Here is a 17,875-nt window from a genome sequence, read left to right as displayed (position 1 = left end):
CATAGAGTATTATAACATCCTAGATATCGGTTAGATGAACAATATATGTAGTATATGTATAAGCGAACATTGGTATTTGCGTTGTTCTTCTTTCGCTTTGATTAGCTTCATTCGTATTCTTTCGGTCTTAGTAGTAAGACGTGTCATAATTGTAAGTCAGATCGACATAAGCTTTTTATACGAATATACAGTCCACTTCACAAGATTAAGGAGTTTCATTTGAGAAAGGATATCGAAGGCGGTTACCCGATAGACTAAGGATCGGCGCCGTCACTTTTTCACCTACAATGAATCTTGCTGAAGTCTTGCATTAAAATAAATGAATAGAATTGAACAAAAATCCAGACTATATTTAAAATAATAAGAGATTTCCATATTCCATTACATACATTCTTGCTTTGTAAACAATAGAACGTTCGGTAACTTGCATTCGATAACTGTGTTCTGAATAACGTATATAGCCTTTTCCGGTCGACAAGTTCGAATATTCGTACGGATGTAACGTCAATTCGATTCGGTTTCGAATACGACAGGTTGACGTTCGATTCGGGTGTTGTGAATAAAAATAAAACAGAAATTTGTCGACAACTGAGTTATAGACGCACCACGTGCCAGTGCAATGCACGTGCATTTATGTCGACCCGAGGCCGTCCGGACTCGCCCGTGGCGTGAACTCGCCCGTTTTGCCTTTGAACAACGGGAACTGGGAAGCCGCCGTTAAGCTGCATTCATCTTTCCAATTTCTAGTAATAACAGTAATAAAGATATTTCATTTCCGGTTAAACTTATTTAAATTGCAGAATTTTGCAACACCTTATTTGCCAGCTTTAAAATAAACCTCGCAACAGTCAGGTTTTTACATAATATATTTGAAAAGCCAATATTGTTGTATGAACACGTTAGACGATGTTACAAAGTGGAGCTAATGTCAATATTGTTTCTCATGACGCGATCACATCAAATAATATACTAATAGAATTTTCCTGGACCTACAATGTACAGTACTTACTGTTTTGTGAAGTGGATATTTTGTAACTATTACAGTTTTATGGAAGTTGTCAATTGCGTTATAATTCGACGCAGCCGTAGAACAAAGACCTATGTGCAAGACTGTTTATTCTCAAGACATTATACATTTCGTTCGCTGTTCTTAGATGTGGATATCAGAGCGACCATTGATCGATTTTATATTTCCGAAACGAAATAATACATCAAATTATGAAAACACCTATAGCTAGGCCTTATTTTGAATAAGGAAATTATGTATTTATCCTATTTTCGTTGTATAATACATCGGACTCTGTTCTTCGGATGGGTCGAATTATTAATACAAAGATCGAACACAAAGAAAAATTCTCTACTCTCGTCGTCCGACCGACATCTGTGCGAAACAATTACTGTCAAACAAGTAATAGTCGTATAGTTATACGTTCTTTTTGATACAGAATCCAGTTTTTACACTTTACTGCAGTAATTTTTACATGGTACTGCATGATTGACAACCGCGCTGTCAGTAGAACAAACGAAGACTGTTGCGCGATTGACGCACTGTATGCGATTTTAACGCCCTATAGTTGCGGACACTTTTTAGCGCGAACCCGATGTCCATTTGGTAGTAGGTCGATGGGTTCAATATAAAAATAATTGTGGTGTTAGTTTTAGTGAATCCTATGGAAATAAGTTGTCATGGAAGTGAATAAAGTTTTTATCTATCTATCTATCAATTCTGAAGCTTCATTCGCGTTATGCGTCTTTTCATTTAGTTGAGTATTATTTATTTGACACTAATTGTTTCCGATTGATATCGAGAGAGTACAGGGGGCCTAAAATAACCTTTCCAAAAACAATCTTATATTACTCATATTCGTACCATGATAAACATGTGAACCAAGTAATGTATTATTCAGTTCTTAGGTTTTCGCGATTGTTACACATAGGAAATGAAACTATTTTTCCGGATTTAAATCGCGTATATTTGTTTTTTCAAACAAACCGACGTTTCGGGCCCTTTACAGGTCCCATGGTCACGGCTGACTGAGGTGGTACAGTCTTCAACCAGTTATGTCTAATATTAATGCTTTAGTTTTAGTTTTAGTTTATTCTAATTTCTATTAATAATTAATAATAATGTAACTATGTCATACTACTAGTTACGTGCTCCTATACTAGCTACGAGCTACCTATTTGATGAAAATTTTATTTACTTTCACATTACGATCTGCTAAGTGCGTAAATTTGATCTCTACACGCAATTGACGTATTGATGAAAATATTTATGTTTCATATTTGTTCGCCTACTTTATATACATGCGAATTGATGCTTTGTGTGCACTGAACATACATGCGAAGGTGTGTCTTATTTGCTTTGACGAAAAGTACACAATTGTCAAACAGAGTGTACATAGACAAATTGCATTCATTATTTTTCAAGTACGCATGTATTTTTTTATATGCCTAGTTGTTACCGACACGCCTGTCCATAACAGTTGCGGTACCAATCAGAGCTTTAAACCGCAAAGATCTGAGGGGCACTGCCACTGCGCTCGTCACCCTGAAACATACATAAGTCGACAAGTCAAATGTGCCTGTAATTTCACCAGCACCCTTACACTTTCAAATCGGAACGCAGTTAATGCTCATATCACTGCTTGGCGGCAGAAATAGGTAAGGTGGCAGTACTTCTATGGACGAACTCTTTCACAGCTCTATAGCTACTGAATTATTGTATTAATGTTGCTGTGTCAGAAATAAAGCTGTATATCGAGTGAGCGTAACGAAACGAGGGGAAAAGGACATTGGCCCAGGCGGGCATTGGTGGCAAAGCTGTCCTTTAAAAAGGTCAGATCATAAATGTCAACAATAAAATGGACGTGTCTGAAAGGACCAATGCGAGTAAAGTAAGTGAAAACGAAGCAAAGACCACTACTACGTGGGGCGCACTATAAGTTTCCGGAATGAATACGAAAAAAATACTACAAATGGTCAGAAATGAACTTATTGTTTCTCAAAATATTCTCCGTTAGCGTTAATTCACTTTTTCATACGAATGGACCAATTTTGAAAACATTTATGCCACTCCTCCTTGACAATCTCTGAAACATATTTTTCATGCTCTTCGACAGCCTCTCTTCAGGCGATGAAAATCGTTTACCGCGTAACTGGTTCTTAATTTTTGGAAATAAATAAAAGTCACATGGTGCCAGGTCGGGACTGTACGCGGAATGGCTCATAAGGTCAACGTTGCTCACCTTCAAAATTTCATTTCTCTGTCTGGCCGTGTGAGAACTGGCATTATAATGATGCAAGATAATACGGCGTTTACGGTTATTTTTTACGGAGTTTTGAATAACTTCCGGCAAACAAATGGTCGTGTACCAATCACTATTCACGGTACAACGATTTTCCAAAGCAACAGTAGCCACGTGTCAAGTTTTATTAAAAAAAGAAGCAATCATCCGCTTAGAGCCACTTTGCACGCGCGCCACTTCAGTTGGTTTCGGCTCATCTCGAAAGACCCATACACTCGATTGCTGCTTTGTTTTGGGGTAGTAACTATAAATCCCTGTTTCGTCACCTGTTGCTATGTCCTACACCAAATTTGACGCCCTCTCGTTGAATCTGGCAAGCATGGCATTGCATCAAGGGACGCGATCCGTTTTCTGAGCCTCAGTCAAATTATGTGGGATCCTACCGAGAGCATAGCTTTTTCACACCCAAAATGTTTATGTGGTATTGATTGTATTTGACTCATGCTTATGCCTAAAGATGCCCGAACCTCATGGTATGTCACATGCCTGTCTGTTTTGATCATATGGCGCACAGCATCGATGTTTTTGTTGTTCACAGCGAATTTCGTGATGGTCGCCCGTCCAGGGCGACCATCACGAAATTCGTCACTGAGATTTCCACGACCGCGTTTGAATTCTGCAAACCAGCTATAAATAGTCGTCTTGCATGGTGCTTCATCGGCAAAAGCAGTTTGAAGCCGAGCGAAGCTTCGCTCAGCTGTTAAATTACAGTTAAAGTCGTAGAAAATCATAGTATGAAAATTTTCACGACTTAAATCTATGGTGATGTAACCAACCAATTTCTAAAATGACGCCACAATGTAAAAACAAGTGACAGTTACATGAAACAGACTGTATTCTACAGCCAAAGAGTTCCATTTCCAAATGTAATTACTTTTTAAATATTGTTTATGTAAGTGGCCTGTTCCGGAAACTTATAGTGCGCCCTATGTCTACTCTCGTTATCCGTCCGACATTCGCCCGAAACAAATAAGTAACAGTCGACCAAATTAGAAGACAATGTCAGATATCAAGCTTCATTAGCATAATTTGCAATCAGGCGCGCCTGGCCGGTCAGAGCAAGCGAGATTAAATCGCTAAATAACTCACGAGCGCTGATTGGCCGGGAGCACCCGCGGCATATTGATTAGGCCGGTACGGTGTGGGAGACATCAGCATGTAAATAGGAATCCAATAAGATTCAGGGCGACATACAATTGTATTACGATTGACTTATAAGCTTACGGTATTGTATTAAGTCAGATAGACATAGCGGATCCTGATTGTGTAAAATTAAGGAGATTCAAGTGTTCAATCATAAGTTTCATAAGTGTCTATTATAATCAATGGTCGGGAAAAGGTCTTCCACATACATAGATACATGTATAGATACAGCTACAAGGAGCGACATAAAGTTGTTAAATCCACTAAATATTAATTAATTACGTTTTCGAATTCCGGATTACCGGATGAAAGAAACTCCTCTCTCTATTCTATTTAGGAAGATCAATAGCCGTACATGGGTGAGGCCGTCAAAAATGGCACTTTTTCGTCTTGTTTAAGCGCCCAGCAAATTTTTGTGAACATTTTCCTTTTAAAATAAGACATTTCTGCTAGTCGTTCGAATTGATGAGCATCTGTTACTGTGTTTTCAAATTAAAAAAAAAAAATTTTTAGACCGCGGTCTCGATTCTCATAGAAACTAAAATATCCTAAAATTCCCCGTGTAAATAAAATTTTCAATAATTTTTTTTTTCATAAGTTGTACTAGCAAATGTCGCCGTTTCGTCAAAGTGCCCGTCATTATGCTGTATCTAAAGCTAGGGAGGGGCGGAAGGTGACCATTCTCGTTACTTTATTATTTATTCTCTTGTGGTAAAAGGTCAGTTATCTACGGCATTTTTTACATGGCGCCATCAAAATTACTTTCAAACCCAACGATAAGTCAGTAGTTTTGTCCTACGATGCAGTCAAACCATTTCCGGAAATCCGGAATCCGAATCTAATTAATTAATGTTTAGCGGTTTTAATAACTCTACGTTGCTCCTTGTAGCTATATCTAATACACCTATGTATCTATGTTATGTGGAACACCTTTCTCCGACAATTGATTATAATATACAGTCCATACATCGAGTTCAAGAGAACAAAAAGATTTTACGTTCTACACGGAGTTTTATTGGAGGACCTTGCACTTGGTTACCGAATTTCGAAGCTGTAGTTGGCGAAATATTGTTTGCACCGGTTCGTTTTATCGCTTCATCTTTAGAGTACAATTGGACAAAAGGGTGAACCGTCTTGGTAACACACGTGCCATCTGTATAGTGCAAACAACAACACTTTTACGCATTGGCACTTAATTCTAAACATGATAATATTTATGCGTAAATAACTTGTTGAATTAGTAAGAAAAAAGTGGGCGGGCGGTATTTTACGAAGTGCCTAATGTTATAATAACCTAATCTCAGTACATAGTACTAAAAAAACCGACCTCAAAAGTCATTCATCCCCTAGTTTACCACCCTTAGAGGTTGAATATTTTCTTCAAATTTATATGGGACCACTTCTGAGGTACCCTTTTTCCAACAAAAAAAGAATCTTCAAAATCTGTTCACAAATGGCGGAGTTATCGCGTAACACACATACAAAAAAAACACAGTCGAATTGAGAACCCCTCCTTTTTTTGAAGTCGGTTAAAAAAGCCGACCTGAAAGAAATAATTGAAAACTAGAATTTAGAAAAAGCATTTGACGCACCCATAACTAGTACGATGGACCAAAATCGTTAAATCAGCGTACGCTTTAAGTAAAAGAAGTGTTAATGGTTTTATTACTGTATTGTAAAAGAAAGGATAAGCTGTTCCAAGAGATAACATTCATCGGTGCAAATAATATTTCTTCCGCTATACGACTACGTTCGAGTCCGGCCGGATCGAAGGAATTTTTTCTAAGTGTTCGGATCTTTGTATTAATAATTATAACAAATTAGTGGAGTAATTTCACGAAAAATAATTAAATATCAATTCAATACAAATTTAATTACAGATAATAGCGACATGTCTAGTCAGGACTGGTAGCTGTAAAATTACCTAACTGGGTGACGAAATACTTTCATAGATTTGTCATAGATGGCGCTACGAGTAAAACGTCGTTGAAAACCAAATACAAAGATCCGACATACAAGCTGTTAGAAGAATTCGTAAGGTCCTTTGGTTCGTTCCGCGGCTTAGTCGGCATAGCGTCTGGTACGGTTTGCTTGAAGACGTCGTCGGTTCGAATCCGTCCGGATCGAAGGAATTTTTTGTAAATGTTCGATCTTTTTATTAATAATTACACCACTACGATCATAAAGCAATTTCGATGGGGTCAGGGTTCTTATGAGACGCGAAGTTAGAGTCAACTCAATAATCAATAAGGCTGATATATTAGCCATCTTAAATGTACAGTGGACCCCGGACAAATAAATTAATTAGAATGATAACGAAGGGTCGTCTGTTGTCTGTGACTGTCGATAAGGCGAGAGACGTCTCGTTGCCGCTGCAGCCCCAGTGTTTTATAGACCACCTTATGAAAGAGCTCGTCCAGGTTCTGGACTGTACTGCCACCTTCCCTATTTCTGCCCGCCAAACAGTAATGTGACCATTAATGTATGTGCCGGTGAAGTTCCAGGCACACGGGACTTGTCAACTTACGTCTCAGCGTCTCAGGTATCGCAACTGTTATGGATAGGCGTGTCGCTTACCGCTAGGTGCCCAACTTAGTCGTCCCGTCGCTTAGTACGACTACTATACACAGAAGTAATATTTACTCCGTGCCATCGCTGGTACTAAGTTAATTGCTTAACGTGGTCCGCTGGTTTAAAGCACCATTTCGTTCAGAATATGTAGTATAGTCGACAGCACATCAAGCTATATACCGTGGTTTCACAAAGTGATCTCTACCGCCCAGGGAGTGCTACCGCATTTGAAATAAAAACCTGAATTATCTATATAAACTGCACTAAAAATATAGGTATAATTTTTTCCTTCTCATTTTTTGTGTTAACATAAGAAACACATATTTAATTAGTTTTGCCGTTAGCGATGAGCCGTGAGGTGAAAAGTTTGGGAACCTATGCTATACACGTTTGTTCCAATATCAGGTCCAGTGCAACGGAACAACATCAGTCTCATGTGCATCTTGATGTGCTGTCTTCTTGACTCACGATAGAAATAAATTCACGATATAATAAAAACTTGGGACCTCTGCGTGGCAGTCCGGCATGGTAACCGCTCGGCAACAGAGGCAGTTAAGTTAATCATTAGTCGAGTATTACTTATTTGACGGTAATTGTGTCGGACGGATGTTTGACGGAGAATGAGAGTAGATTAGTAGACCTTTTAAATAGCGTCGAACGGCGGGTATACACGGCGCTGGCGTTGCGTCGCCGTCGAACGGACGTTGTGTCGACGCTGTACTTGCGTTGGTCTCTATGCGGTAGGACTTCGAACGCGGACATAAATCCTACTCGTTTTCGCGATAAATAACCGATAACAATGTAGTAAACAGAAGTGGCCTTTTTATTATGCTCGATAAGAAATATTTATGAGTGTATCATGCTCATGCATGTCCCATTACGAGCATTATATTTTCCTGGGCTAATCCGGATTTACTTGGAAGATATTTATGTATGATTTGTAATAGTTGACAGGATTTTTTTTTTTTTTTTGGAATTCAGTTAGAGTTCTTCTTTTTATAAAGTGGTATAGCTTTCGACAACACAGTCGATGATTTTTTATTTAGTTGTTCTTACAAAGTTGCAAGGCAGGATGATGGCGTAGGGAGCACGAGACATCAGGGGTCGACAGAGAAACATGGTACCTGCAATCAATTAGGATTTAACTAAAAAAGCCTGTCTATAGTTTGTGTCATTTAGCATGTCAATAGTGGTCATTGACGTTTCATCCCGAAGATTTTTATTTTTATAATATCAAGTGACACGCCTGTCCACAGCAGTTGCAGTGCCCCTTCAGAGCTTAAAATCGCAAAGATCTGATGTGCACTGCCACTGCGCCCGTGACCCCCTGTATCAACGGTAAACCACCAGTTTCTGCTGTTGTACAAATTTGATATCCAATAACCTTTTTTATTTATTCATTTGGAGTAAACCTTAATTGATTATTCTATTGATTATAATAGAACCAAGAACATGACTTCGTCGTCCAATAATTCGACTGCGAATGTGGAGCACGGCCGAGCGCAAAGCTTCGAAACGAGCAATGATACCACCGATTAGTCGCCTATTGCCGTAACGTAACATGCTCGCATCGAAGTTACGTTACGGTAAATATTTTCGGTCAGTCACCACCTTTACGTTGCGACACAGCATTGCGTGGCTCTCGGTGAAATTGTAGCGTTGCGTCGTAACGCATCGGCAGTATACTTGTGGCATCGCTTTAAGGGTCGAAACACAAAACTGCGCAGAAATCTACGAGCTCGCACGACGCATCGCAAGAATTAGAGACTCCATACTAGCGTCATTCGAGCGTCAGCGTCTTGCTAACACACGCGCAGCGACGACACGACGTATACCCTACGTCTGACACTATTCAGCAGTCGAACAGTGCTGGCGTTGCGTCCACAAATTAGTTAGGCATACTGCGTACGTGTCGACGCTGTGCGTGCGTTGGTTGGTTGGTGGCGCAGGGTCAAAGCGTTGCGACACGTCATGTTTTTCGCCTATAGCATATTCATCTCTATTTTCCCACTATTAAGGTACAAATTTGTGTTATGCAAATATGGAATCGCGAGTCGACGCACTTGCGCGCAGTGTGGCGTCAGATACCGACCACATTGTGAGGGGGCGCTATTGCAAGCATGCATTTTGCATTGCATGCATTGTCTTTGAAAAACAGGTCGCGACGCTTCCGCCAGTGTGAATTGAGCCTGACGCTCGAAAAACGCAAGTGTGAGGGGTCTCTAGCGAATTGCTCCGCACCGCGTGTTCCTGCAATGTTAATCTTCTTTGTTTTTTTTTTCTATACTTTCTTATCAATAACAGCAGTGCAACACTCTTTACGATCCATGTAGCTACGTAGTTTAAACAATACGTTCAGTACGGTTGACGATCGTCGAAGGAATGGTTAATTGAACCGTCGCAGTGAGATGCCTTGCTGCACGAAATCGTATTGGAGCAATTCGCGTCGATTCGCAGTTTTGTTAGGCTCGCGCTCGACCGGCCCTTTTCCCACAGCGCGCGTTGGCGCGAACTCGCGCGGGCCGCTAGTTGGGCCACGGACCGAGTGAAGCCGCCTTAATCCGTACTTCCTGGTATAACTTAAAAAAAAAAAAGAATAAAAAGTATGTCATTATTTACATTGAAATGACGTGTACGGGAAAAACATTTATGTGTCAATTTTAAAATATGTGCAAATTAATTATTTACTTTGGTACATACTATTTATTTAACTATTTATGAGATGAAGGTGTGTCTTTTATAGGATGATTTGTTTTTTGTATTTTTCAACGGTATTGCCTTAGCAATGATACTATTCATGATTACGTATTTATAACCAAAGATTGATATAAAAAACTAAGATGGCGCCCAAAGTACCGGCAAAGATTAGTTGATGTTTTTGGTTTGTAAACTTGCAAATAAGTAGGTACCTACCTATATTAAAAATATTGTTTTTTAAAATTCTTTGTTTTTTCAAATACAGGCAAGAAATGACTGTATATAGTGTAAGATAGCGTGCGTACGTTACTAATATCTATAATAAGGTTCCCAACTGCAATACTGTCAGTCCTTCACCAAACTGCCTAAAATGTTCGTATCGCACCTATAATCTATGACCGGAGTTCATGCATCCTTATCGCACTCGCTACAGAAATAATTTACTATCTCTATCTTCAATTAGCAACTGTTGTTTATTATAAACAGAAGAAATAAATTAATTTTAAGTCATGTCACGGCTCGAACATCCGCAATGAATGTGATGCGGATGCAGATATTTTGATTTTGCTGATATTCATATATACAACAACCGTGGTCACGACCTGTAGAATTGTATTTTTTTTTCTTTCACTGATAGTTGAGGAACGGCCGCGCAAAATTCGTTCCTACGTTGTGGAATTTAAATGGATGACGAGAAAACTTCGCTCGTTTAGCTTTTTATTTAATTATTATTTTTATTTTTTAAATTTAAAAATGTGTACAATATATTTTACTAAACATAGTCCTACAATCATGGTTTGATAAAATGTCATTCTATATGCTTAAAAGTTATGTTCCACCTCCACAGCATTAAATGGTATCTATATATAAAGTCAATATATTTATAAGATATTATGATTACATTACTTGACAACGTTTTGAATTGGGAATGTAAATATTTTTCACGTTTACGTAATTTCAATGCAGCGCTAATATTGACAACCCTCCTATTTATTGTTATTGAAAACATCGTACTATAATGTATACAAAGAAATTACTTTATATGCTACTTCGTCTTATCGTATTGACAGCATACGCTCTAATGCTTGCCATCACGGAAAAAAAGATAAACAATGGAAGGGCTTGAAGCCTCCATATTAATAGAACTTCTATCGCTTAAACTGGTAACTATTAAGTAGTCGTAGTTTTTAATTTGAAAAGATGTAACAAGTTGTGGACCGTAAATATAATTAAAATTTTACCCAAGTGGCATATCCTTGAAAATACAATACCAATTGTTGCAAGTTACGACATTTTGGTTAAGTTATAACAAAATTTCATTCAATGTGCTGCCATCTAGCGCCAAAAGCTAAACGACGACGAACGATTGACGCCTTGTAACATTCTTCAAAAAAAGTCGTCCATATTGCAGTGATATAAGGTTTACTTGCATTTGTTATAACAAAACATCTATTACGATAAACAGAATATGGAAAATTAATTAATTTAATTAAAATAAGACTTAACGATGATATGAATCGCCACTGTGGATGATATTATAATATTACAAGTGCAGCTATCATTTTTCCACTTCAGAGTAGCAGAATGCAACTTTTTTTATAAAAAAGGAACCGACTTCATAAGTTCGTAGAATTCTATTTGCCAAGTTGTATTGAAATCGGTTACGCACTGTGAACGCAACGAGCGTCTACGTATATTTGATTTACACGCTCCCGCGCCCGCCGCCACTCTGAATAAGGCCGAACTCTTTAACAGGGAGCTCTACTGCTACTAACATTATTGATAACACTGTCCCAATCCGCCTCAAACGGACCAGGAACTGTCTTCGGTATCCTTCTTTTCTTCAATAAAACTCCTTTGAAACTTAAATCTTCTGGTTTATTGATTCAGGAAGTGGACTAAACTTATTTCTATGTCCACGCGACTGAACATGGAACCAAAAAAATTACGAATGAGACAATGACAATAATTTTCACTTATATTTATACCGATCCGGTGTCTCCAACACCGTACCGGCCCTATTAATTCGCCGCGGACGCCGCTCGGCCAATCAGAGCTCCTGAATTACTCATTATTACTCTGACCGGCCAGGTGCGTACGGCCGTCCGTAACAAATAATGTTATCATTTAAGGGACAATGTTACACGCTTCTATAATAATTCCGCTTGATATATAAAATTTGCGCTTTTCGAGTTTTTAAGTATCGCGAAACAAGAACTTTATACAGATTCTGCGTACATATATGACAAAAATCCATGATAGTGACCCGTTAAGTTCTTGCAGGTTTTCTCGATGTACGATATAATATCAAGTGACAGGACGGACAAGTCGTGCGCCTGATATATAGAACTTTAAATCGCAAAAATTTGAGGGGCACTGCCACTGCACCTGTCGCCACTTTGTAGTTTATTGGATTTAGACTAGACTGTAATACCTATGTACCTGGTTCAAATATTCTCAATGTAGATATTGAGGGACGACAAAAGATCTTAATTTATAGATATACACATAAACGGGTAGAAAGACACTGAACCATGATTAAAACGTTCATAAAACTACATTGTGCTATGACGAGGAACCGTAGAGTTGTGCCTCGTATGTCGCGTACAAACACCCAGCACATCTCGCCTATGTACTGGGGCGGGACACCTTGAGAGGTGCCCCGAGCGGACCTCCAGCCTCCCCTTTAGTTCAACCTCTGCCCAACAGGTTTCAAGCTTCGATAGCTATTAATCGCGGTGCTAGCGTACATGCCAGCTAATATCGACCCGATTGATGCCAACGATAGGCACAGTCTTAAGCGTCAATGAGGCTAGTTTATTGCGGGTCGAGTCAGCACGTGGCAAATTGATAGTCATAGGACATGTTTCGTAATAATATTAAATTGGACAATTAACTTAGTTGTGTGTCTTTTCACCGTGTCTATGCTTGTCGTAATGTTAAACAGTACATGGAGGAACTTACCAATTGTTTGTCTCTTAGGGTACATTTACTTACACAGCCATATCTTTAGTTTTAACCAAACTGAAGTGCACTCGGTTCCCGCCATTGCCGTTGACGTTATTGCCGTCTCGATAGTGTCAAAAATAACAAGTTAGCAAAGGCAAAACAGTGTTACCACAATACAAAAAATGGGTGAAGTTTGTTTACTCACCAAATGGTTGATTATCGCGTGATTCGCGACAGCACCCGTCACTCGGAGGCATAAATTGACAAGTCTCATGTGCCTGTAATTTTATTAGCACCGTTACCCTTCATAACCGGAACACAGTAATGCTGACACTACTGCTTGGCGGCAGAAATAGGTAAGGTGGCAGTACTTCCCTGGACGAGCTCTTTTACAAGGAGCTCTGCTGCTACTACCGTAACACTATAAACATGTGCAAATGTTATACCACAATAATTATAACTTTTAAAGTTTGTGGAATTACATCTATTTGTCAAGTTTTATTGGAATCGATTAGCGGAAAGTGGGTGAAATCCCATAAACCGTATTCATCCCCTAATTTGCCACCCGTAGAGGTCTAATATTTTCTTCAAATTTTAATGGGACTATTACTGAGATACCCCCTTTGCAACAAAAAAATAACCATCAAAATAGGTTCACAAAACTCCTTAAAAAAATACGGTCGAATTGAGAACCTCCTCCTTTTTTGAAGCCGGCTAAAAAAAAATCTGTCGCATCTGCTCCATTATTAGTATTTCCCCATAAGTATAATTGTACCGTTGCCCCAATGCGGACTTCTATTTATCATAGAATTAAGTAAAGTTCCGGTTCCTATATTACTAAGGAAAGCGATTACTATACACACCGCCTTATCAGTGGCGCGATGCCCATGCGCATCGATTTCAAATTTCGAACATTCGAATGTCAACGCGACGCGTCATTCGCTCCGTGACCACCGTCGCGCGCGGACGTTTTTATTTATTTTATTTTCTTAAATTCTCTGTTACATAGATCTAAGACTCTTTATAGAGTTTTCTTTAAGAGTATTATTATATTGTTCTATCTAAAATAATCGATTGTTTTGTAAAAAACCTATTAGAATAATTATCAACGCTTTTGGATTGGGAATCGGATTAAAAATAAGTGTTGGGCTGTGATTTCTACTTATTCAACCTGTGATATATTTGTGTTATTTTATTTATTTACAAAAATTTTAAATATGAAGATTTTGGAGAAGACCGGCGTGTTTACTATCAATAAATACGTAAGTACATACAAATATTGCCTTATCTAACATACGCAATTTAAAACTGATTAAATCCACTACTCATGTATCCGAAAATGTATCCACTAAATCAGCGTTTCCCACCTGATGGACCGCGACCTGGTACTGGCCACCAAAATAAAATACCGGATCGCAACATTTCCGCCTTGTTGAAGTGGAACCCGACCTCAGGATAAAACTTTCGTCATTTTCCGCGAACTTTGATTCTTTAGTAAAAAATAAGCAGCACCTCCATACTCCGCCCTAAAAAGGCGATACCGAATTATTATTATAAAAACATTTTTACTAACAATAAATGTGTATTAATAATTTACACACATTTTAATATACACATTTATTGTAATATATAATAAAACCATCTTGGGTTTAAAAGTATCGAGTGGGTCACGAAGAAGCAGTACGAAAATTACCGGGCCATGGCAGAATAAGGTTTGGGAAACACTGCACTAAATCATTTAATTATAAACGCGCTGTTTTGTTTGATGTGACATAAAAAGAAACTTAATTAGTTTATGCGGCATCCTTATGTTAATAGACTTAGCTACAGTACTATGAACTAATAGACCTTAGATCTTCGCGATTGTTACACATAGAAATCATCAACCCATTTATAATAATGAGCTTTTCGGTGAAGGACAATGTGATGAAGCCTGCACGTTGAAGAAAGTTTGCAACGTGAAGTCCCCAACTCGCGTTGGGTAAGCCGCGACTGAGAGGAGACCCGTGCACAGCCGTGGAACGTACAAATAAGTTGCTGTATTTACTTAATAATTTATTGTACAGAAAAAACAAAAACACATTTAGTAACAAGGAAAACACAAACAAAAGGTAGTGCTTATTTCTAACAGAAATTTCTTCCTGCAGACCGAAATACAGGAGAAATAATTACAATAGCGGGTTTACGTGCACAACAAAAACAAATTAAATAATAAAAAAAAAAAACAATTTGAAGTTGAACAAGATGATGATGGTGATAAATAAATAAATAACTGAAACTCTCATAGCCCTAGCGCACTAGGGAAACTGCATGTGTTTTAAATATTTTGGGGAAAGCGGGACACAAAGCCTAAAAGCGGGACGTGTGGTCACGTCATCTGTAGGTGATTTCCGAGGACAACAACCGGATTTTTTTATAGCCCCGCACTAAGGAAACCCTGTATCGCGGGCGCCATGGATACAAACATAGACTACCACAAATTACAATCAAACTCACGAGAGAAATAAATGTCGGCTATAGAAATATTTCTCCCGGCCCGGGAACCGAACCTGGAACTTCTGCGTCACGCCAGTCCAGTCCATAACAGTTGCAGTGCTACTTAGAGCTTTAAATCGCAAAGGTCTGAGGGGCATTGCCACTGCGCCCGTCATCTTCAGACATAAGTTGACAAATACCATGTGTGTAATTTCACCAACTCACCAGCCTTCAAAAGCAGAACGTAATAATGTTCACATTACTGCTTGGCGGCAGAAATAGGTAAGGTGGCAGTACTTCCCTGGACGAACTCTTTCACAAGGAGCCCTAAACTGCTTCTACTGCTGCTAAAAAGCTCTTTTTCGAGGCTTTTACAAGCCCATGGTCACCATTGACTGAGGTGGTAAAGTAATCAACCGTGTTACTCGTATGTCTAATATTAATGCAACCATCCTATTTCTTCACTATACTTAGAAAAATTATTAATTAAATATCTTATTTTTAATTTTACATTACAATTTACGCTATGTTATGTCTTACCAATTATTTTATTTTAGCAATATGAATTTTCATGAAGTTAAATTTATTATTAATTAATAATTGAAATTAGAAAAAATTAAAACATGTTAACTAGTTATTTAAATCCGGAAAAATAGTTTTGTTTACTATGTGTAACAATCGCGAAAACCTAAGAACTCGATATAATCTTGTGTATTCTGGTGCTGGATTTTTCGCTTTTGCGCCATTTTTTAAAGTTTATTGTTACGCGTGTTCTGTTTTGTGAAAGTGGGACATTTTTAAGTATTTTGGGGACAGCGGGACACAAAGCTAAAAGAAAAAGCGGGACGTATTATCACGGTATCTATAGGTGATTTCCGAGGACCATTTAGCGAGTGGCTAACTTCACAGGATACTTTTTTTTATAGCCCCGCATTAGGGTAGCCCTATATCGCGGGTGCCATGGATATACACACATATACAACCACAAATTACATCCAAACTCACGGGAGAAAAAATGTAGGTCATACTAATATTTTTCCCGGCCTGGGAATCGAACCCGGGACCTCTGCGTGGCAGTCCAGTATGGTAATTGTTCGGCCATGAAGGCAGTTATATTTAGTTTCTTCGTAGTCAGTTGTCTAGTATGGTAATGTATGCGAATTCAAATGCGGGCAAATTCCAAGTTAATCTACTGCATTAAACAACACGCATTATAAGTTTCGGAACAATAGCGGCTTTTAAATTGGCATATAATAAGTAATTAAAACGATTTTCTCGAATCGAAACCATTTATATTTTTTTATTTCGCTTTTCTTCAAACCACTAGTCATAGGAATTCCATTAGACCTTACTGAGATTACATTGCTATTATTAACGGACTCCAAAAAAAGTATTTCTCAATACCACTGTATTTTTTTTGTGGGTATGTTTGCTACGCGATTACTCCGGCCTCCTCCGCCTCCTTTGTGAACCGATTTTGAAGGTTCTGTTTTTTAAATTGAAGAAGATTTTTGTTGGAAAGAGGGTACCTTAGTATTGATCCCATTTAAATTTAAAGAAAATATTCTACCTCCAAGAGTGGGTATATAGTTTAGTGACAATGTGTAAAAGTGTTTAAACTAGTTGTTTGCACCATACAGATGGCATGCGCGTTACCGAGACGGCTCACTCTTTTGTCAGATTGTACTCTAAAGATGAAGCGATAAAACGAATCCGAGCAAATAATATTACGCCAACTACAGCTTCGCAATTCGGTAACCAAGTGCAAGGTCCTACAATAAAACTCCGTGTAGAACGTAAAATCTTTTTGTTCTATTGAACTCGATGTATGGACTGTATATTATAATCAATGGTCAGAAAAAGGTGTTCCACATAATATAGATACATGTATTATACTACAAATTTTCTAGAATGATTCCTGTGACACTTCACAAAATTGTACATGATATAACCTTGTAACGACGTCCACTAATTTACGTATTGTATAAACTATTTTTATAAGTCTCGCTTTTAAGTGAATAATATTTGTTTAAGCAAATACATAAAATTAAAGCAAAAGTAACACAAAATTAGTGAGAAATGAGCAGAGAAACAATTTTTTATTCAAAAATTAATTTATTTTCACGACAACGTAAAAAGGTTACTTCGTTAGACTGCATTTGCTAGAGATGAGGTATAGATATCGATAAAAAGTGTTCGATAATTGAATTTGAATTTATAGACATAGCTACAAGGAGCAAACGTAGAGTTGTTAAAACTACTAAATATTAATTAATTACTGTTTGAGTGCGTCGTAGGACAAAACTAATGACTTAGGAAGTCGAAGTTGGATATTAAAGTAACTCTACGGTGCCATGTAAAAAATGCCGTAGATAACTGACTGACCTTTTAGCAAAAGAGAATATTAAAGTAATGAGAATGGTCACTTTCCGCCCCTACCTAACTTTGGATACCGGATATTGACGATCAGTTTTTAACCAACTTCAAAAAAAGGAGGAGGTTCTCAATTCGTCTGTTTTTTTATGATTCTTTTTTTGTTGGAAAGAAGGTACCACAGATGTGTGTGTGTGGTTTGTATCAAGAAAATATTCCACCTCTAAGGGTGGCAAACAGGGGGATGAATGACTTTTGAGGTCGGTTTTTTTTAACCGGAGGTTAGGTTATGTCCCATTGTAGGTACTCTAAAGATGAGATCGCCAAGTATAACTAATTTATATAACACGGCAAAGCTG

General features: G+C 38.1%; 1 protein-coding gene across 3 annotated transcripts in view; it reads left to right on the top strand.

The window, feature by feature from the left end:
* The window catches only part of LOC113229193 (pantothenate kinase 3), a 74,071-nt gene that overhangs the window by 14,666 nt on the left and 41,530 nt on the right, over positions 1-17,875 (top strand). The window contains exon 1 of one of the 3 annotated variants that reach the window (XM_026462709.1): positions 13,894-13,930. The exons of the other annotated variants lie outside the window; for them this stretch is intronic. The gene's annotated coding sequence lies outside the window, so the exon portion shown is untranslated. Of the gene's footprint in view, positions 1-13,893; positions 13,931-17,875 lie in introns of those variants that run through there. 3 annotated transcript variants of the gene reach the window in all.

Source organism: Hyposmocoma kahamanoa, unplaced genomic scaffold (assembly GCF_003589595.1).
Source record: "Hyposmocoma kahamanoa isolate Upper Pololo Valley unplaced genomic scaffold, ASM358959v1 289, whole genome shotgun sequence".
NCBI classification, from domain to species: Eukaryota; Metazoa; Arthropoda; class Insecta; order Lepidoptera; family Cosmopterigidae; genus Hyposmocoma; species Hyposmocoma kahamanoa.
Note: the sequence above shows the minus strand (reverse complement) of the source record. Positions and strands in the feature narration are given on the sequence as shown.